At 42.1% G+C, this 6,393-nt stretch overlaps 1 long non-coding RNA gene across 1 annotated transcript; it reads left to right on the top strand.

The window, feature by feature from the left end:
- The first annotated feature begins 5,293 nt into the window (after positions 1-5,293).
- LOC119330345 lies at positions 5,294-5,887 on the top strand. Its single transcript, XR_005160054.1, has 3 exons — positions 5,294-5,446; positions 5,526-5,702; positions 5,779-5,887. It is a non-coding gene; the product is annotated as an uncharacterized LOC119330345 (long non-coding RNA).
- Positions 5,888-6,393: the final 506 nt, after the last annotated feature.

The raw sequence follows: 6,393 nt of genomic DNA, 5'->3' as shown, positions 1-6,393 counted from the left end.
TGAGACCAATTCAACAATGAGGAATAAGAAGATTGATTCTGTAGATATCACAATTAACAAGAAGGCAAGCAAACACTGCTACCCAGGCGGATCAGAGGAGATAGCTAGTAAACATACATGGAATCTTCTTCCAACTAGAAAAAATGAAGATGTCAGTCCCATACCGAACAGTAATGATACAATAGAATACAAAGTTTTCTTCACAAAATAAAGTCGGTCACAAACAGTCATGGCACCATATCCATAGGGATATGAGTTCCTACTCTTCCTTCACTTGCGCCCTTGTTGTTGATCATCCAAAAGCTTCCTCGTATCCTTGTTCACATGGCATTTCTGGTTAAGAGAAAAAAGAGGAATTATAAGAATGGAGAAAGTAAGCATCACAATATTTATTTAGCCACTTCAAGCATGAAAATATCAAATGGACTAACTAAACTAGGGTCTAATGCAATGGCATCAAATGTTATTTGTGCTTAGAAATCAGAGTAATGAATTTCGTCCAGTAATAGATTTTTTTGCAAAAAATCACATCAATATAAGTTAAATGCCTTCATATCGCGGGCAGACACATTTCCATTCACTGGTATGTATTTCCGTAAAAAAACCTAAGCAGAAATACCACAAAAACCAAAATTACCCACTATTAGCTTGTCCTAGCCACTTTGCATACAAAAAGAAAGGCAAACCTTGTAGGATCATCCTTGAGTGAAGGAAATGAGGGAGGCCATATCATCATAAAAAGATGGATATCACCCGAATGTTTATCTTCTTTTGTCGTGTCATACACTTTCCGTAATTGCCTGTACTTGATATCCAAGTGGAGTCCATATCGACCCTTCTCCAGGAACACAAACTCAGCATAGTCCCCGACACGGTTTATCCGGATGGGAGCAGTAGACTCGTCCCCAACCATGCAACCAGACATCCTCAAATTATCAACCAACTAAATCCAACAAATGGTGTCCAATACCGACCAGTTGTCCCCCTTGTGGAGCCAGATGTGAAGCTGAATCTTCTTGACATGGATGAGATACACACCAGAAGACTCATCAGCTAGTGCCAACATAGTATCTCTATCGTCATACTCCACACCTTTTGAGAACTGAACTATAGAAATGCTTGAGGTAGTCAAATCCAAGACAAGAATGGAACTCTAGGCGCTTGCTATGTATATTTTATTGTTAGCGAGCAATTTAGGTTCTCGTCGCGGAAACAAAGAGCCAATCTGCCTCCAAGGTGAGATATGCGCGCCACACACCTTCACCAAGTCGCAACATATGTACGTGCACCATAGATTATGTTCTCTGCATGTTAGAATCCAACAATAGATGCAAGTAGGACAAGCCATCGGCTTTTTCTAAAAAGAGGAGATCACTCATCCTGGGTTTAAACATGTGGGAATGGTGTGATGATAGATTGGGCAGAGACAGGACACAGAGGCCAGGCGGGGCGGACCTGGCGCAAACTTAAACAAGCTGTTTTTATACCAAACTTTTTTCTATTTTTTATTTTACTACAATATTAAGAAGTATACATTGTATTATTTATTTGGTATAATAAACCACATAATTTAGTTGGTATAGTTGATCCATAATTTAGTTGGTATAGTTAACCAATGTTCTTTATTCTCAGTTCTAATGTATATCTCTTGTCACTAGTTTATGATAAATTTAAATTAAGTCATTTAAAATATATTTGTATTTGTATGTATGTGCATATGTTAATCTATCGTTTAGTTTCATCCAATATCATGTTAGAGGTTTCTAAAGAAAAATAATATCTAGCTAATATTTGAATAGCGGTTTCTAGTGTATTATTATGTGTGCATATTTGTACAACCTTGTAGAGTATAAATTGTACCGTTTGTAAATGTGTAACAACTAACAACTAAGATTCAATAATAAGTTTAACATATGCATGGTACTGATATATCACCAATCACCGATGAATATAGACATACCGCTGATTCACTTATGCTTAGATACAATTTGTTTATTAGTATGCTCATCTGGACATTCGGTTTAATCTGATGTATAAAAAATCTTTTGCTAGTTTTTAAATAAAATGGTTTGTACAGTTTAAACATGAAATCTAGTTTACATAGATTCCAGTACATCCTACGGCCGTCTATTGGAGAGAGGGACTAGCAAGCTAACTAAATTCATAGCTACCTATCAGATTCACCGCCATCTATTAGATTGGTTGTTACTTTGATGTGATTTAGATTTCTCCTGTAAATTTATGATTTTATTTTACACATATGCAACAATATTTTGACATTAATAGATAGTAGTATAGTGTTTAAAATATTTAACATTTGGGCTCCCCATCTGGGGCCAGGGTGGTCCCCTCTTTAGCCGGCCAATGGGCAGGACCTCGTCATTTTTAGTGCCATGGAAAAGGCACCCTAGTGAGGGAGGTGCGGCATGTAGGCACCAGAACCACCGGCAGACAGTAATAGCCGATGTCGTTGTTGCTGCTTCGGCGATGGCATTGGTGGCAAAAAAACACATATTTGACCTGAGGATGAAATAAAATCATGATTTGAACAGCTCTTGAAAAAATTTCACAAATTGACCGTTTTGTGTGGCGCCTGACAGCCGGGCGCTGCACTCCACTATGCAGCGCCTTTGTCTTAGGTGCCGCACGTCCGGCCAGCGTGGCAGCCCGAGGCCAGGCGCAGCCCCACATCCAGCCGTGCATCGCCTAAGCTCTAGGCGCCACACAGTGTAATGCGCAGCGCCTAGCGCTTAGGCGCTGCACATTGACTTAAAGCCGCATCGGGCCAGCCCTTCTAGGCAGTTCTTCCCTCTCTCCCAGGCAATTTTCTCTCTGTAAGAAAGAGCAGCGGCGGCGCCCCCTTCGGATCCCCCACGCCCCTCTCAGATCTGAAGATTTAAACCGTGGATTCGATCTGCGATCCCTCCTACTAGGTAAACTCCTCCGTTCCCTTTCTTTTCCTCTGTAAATTCGTTGCCATTTTAGAGATTTGTCCAAGATTGGGTGGAACCCTTGATTTGCTTGGTTGGATCTTTATTTGTCCAAGATTGGGTGTTGTGAAGGAGGATGTGTAGTCGTAGTGTCACCCTTGATTAGTTCACAATATATGATTCTTGTTAGTGAAACCTAGATTGTTTATTTTTTAGATATATATGAGATGCCTAGTTTTGTAGATAATTATGAGATGTTGAGTTTTGTAGCTATATATGAGATGTTGAGTTTTTTAGATATATATTAGATGTTGAGTTTATTTGAATTATGAGATGTTGAGTTTATTTGAACACATATGACATACAAGATATATATGAGAATTTACAATCATTTATTCATTGTGTGAGAAGGAGATGTTGAGATTCTTGTAGATGAATACATATGAGATGTTTAGATGAACACATATGAGATGTTTAGTGTACCAATATTTGAGATGAACTCATATATGTTTATTGTTTTAACTTTGTAAGGATGGTTTGGCTTCTCGACAATGCCTATGACACACGGTATCGGGCCTACATGATGCGCGAGAAGGAGATGGTAATAATGAGTAATCTAAATATTTTGCAAATTTGCCTTTAGTTGAAATTGACATGCCCTAAGATTTTTCATTACTTTTTTTTGCAGAAGCTTGAACCTCTGAAGATTCGGTATCACGGGGTCTCTGGTCCTGCCATGTCGTACGATGAGCGGTACACACCGTACATCCAGCAGGCAGGACCCCTCCCGTGGATTCAGTTGGTCAGCCGGTCCACGCCGAACCTCAACTCTCCACTGGTGTTCTCTCTTGTTGATCGATGGAGGCCGAAGACACACCGTTTCCATCTTCGGGCTGGGGGGATGACCGTGACGCTCGAGGATATCTCCTTGATCACCGGTCTTCCTATCGATGGGAAGCCTCTCTGTATGAGCACCGATTCTGATGGGTGGCGCCAATAGATGAATGCTCTTATCGGTATGGCTCCTACCGAGGCTGAGGCTGATGTAGAGGAGGGAGAAGAGAAGAAGAAGAAGAAGAAGGAAAGGAAAGCAGCCGGAGCTGCTTTCACGTGGATCCACAGGAACTTTGCGAATTGCCCTACGGATGCCACTGATGATGTGATACAGACACATGCTCATGTCTATATGTGGTACTTTGTCTCGAGGACTTTGTTTCCTGACTCCACAGGCAAGAACGCTCCATGGATATGGCTGAAGGCGTTGACCGTCTTCGATAGCAGATGGAGCTGGGGTTCAGTGACTCTTGCCTACTTGTACCGACAGGTAGTTGGTTTGTTTTGTTACCAACTCATTTCTTCATTAGAAATGCAACCTTGTAGTCAAGTTAACATTGTTCTCTTTCATATGCAGTTGGACGATGCGTGTTGCAGGATCACGGATAAGGCATGCATTGGTGGTAATATGCTTCTAATTTTTGTATGGAGCTGGGAGCGTCTGCCTGTTGGACGCCCGAAGAGCGTCAAGTTTAATCCTTGGGATGAAGATGACGAATTACGGTTATGGCGCCCCACTTGGTCTTACAAGTGGGAAGCTGTATCTGAGATGACGAACGATGTCAATCTCATGTACCAAAAGTATATTTCCGAGTTGGACACGATTACTCCTGAGCAGGTAACGAGGACATTACTTCAGTCATTTCTCATGATTGCCTGAAAAATTGTTATCAATGTTGCGTTGTTGTCCTATTTCATAGGTGGTATGGCAGCCATATGGCGCCAATGACACAGTAGGGTACACCGAGGAGTTTGTCATCAACCCGATGTGCTTGCGGGATAGGGATCTTTGGCTATGCGGTGCCCACTGATATGCAACTGGGCAGTTGAGCTTCATTTGCCAGATTGCGTGTATCGTCAGTTTGGTCTGTTTCAGCCTCACCCGCCGGAATGGGTGGACATGGACAAAGCACTTCATAGGTAAGAGAGCATGAACCACATTGACTAAGCATCACCACTCCTTCTTGATTGTGCTAAAGTTTGGTTTTCTACCATGCAGGTTGGACAGGAGAAGGCAGCGAAAGATAAAGGACTGGGACAAGCATCATGCATCGTATGTTACCTGTTTCCATCTTAGTGTGGAGCAAGCTCGTAACAGTGCACGTGCCCAGCTTCGTGAGCATAGCTCACTTGCTTTCGATAACTACCTACGATGGTTTCTTGAAAATGCTCGAGTTGAGATATGCCCGCCGGCATACAACGATGATATTCTTGAAGATCCTGCAAACTTTGAGGATCTATCGAAGCATCAGTACAACAAAACTGTCAGGGAAGGGGTAAAGTGTTCCCTTCTTTACTTTCCTGTTGGCCGTATTACACATGTTTGAATGGCTAGCGTGTTACTTCGTTCTCATCCGCAGCACAACCAGACCAAGAAAGGAGCTGATGAAAGCTAGTCTATTCTGGAGAAGACACCGGTTGGAGAAGGCAATGAAGATGGTTCACTACGAGCATTCCTCAAGGTATATCGCACTCAGGTGTCCGTGTCCATGTTACATATGTTGCAGAGTTTGGTATCTTATACACTTGTTCATGTTACAGCGTCATGCCAAGAAGTTAAGGCGGTTATCGAACCTTCTCGGTTGCTGTGACCCAGAATATGATGAACCATCTGCCTCTAGGCCCGGTACACCATCAGACCCCTTATCTCACCATCAGGGGGACGCTGTGAGGTCCTCATTTGCTTATATGAATGATGAGGGTGCGGTCACCCAAGAGGTATGACTAATCTTTAGATGTAATTCTCACTTGATTACGACGCCGGTCTTCACCATATTGTTTGATTGTGTGATAGGTTGATGATGACATGACTTTGGCAGACGCTCAAGTTTGGTCCGCATACATGTTGAAGCCTAGGCATCCCATAAAACGGTACACGCACATCGACTTTGACAACATAGGCAACCCAAAAGGTGGTCACAGGGAGCTCGCGTATGGCGAGCTTGGATGATGAGGCGGAGGAGGAAGAGGAGGAAGAGGAGGCTCGTCCTGCTAGGAGGAAGAAGATAACCAATAGGGATGGCACTAGGAACACGCGCGCAAGGCATTAGTCATTGTCGTTTCATTATGAAACTGAACTTGTCGCCGTTTCATTAGGTTCATGAACCTGTGCGGTTATGTGTTATGTTGGTGAACTCTTACAAGTGTGCTATTGAAGGAAATATGCCCTAGAGGCAATAATAAAGTTATTATTTATTTCCTTATATCATGATAAATGTTTATTATTCACGCTAGAATTGTATTAACCGGAAACATAATACTTGTGTGAATACATAGACAAACAAAGTGTCACTAGTATGCCTCTACTTGACTAGCTCGTTAATCGAAGATGGTTATATTTCCTAACCATAAACAAAAGAGTTGTTATTTGATTAACGGGATCACATCATTAGGAGAATGATGTGATTGA

Source organism: Triticum dicoccoides, chromosome 7A, assembly GCF_002162155.2.
Source record: "Triticum dicoccoides isolate Atlit2015 ecotype Zavitan chromosome 7A, WEW_v2.0, whole genome shotgun sequence".
NCBI classification, from domain to species: domain Eukaryota; kingdom Viridiplantae; phylum Streptophyta; class Magnoliopsida; order Poales; family Poaceae; genus Triticum; species Triticum dicoccoides.
This window is presented reverse-complemented; position numbering and strand designations above follow the sequence as displayed.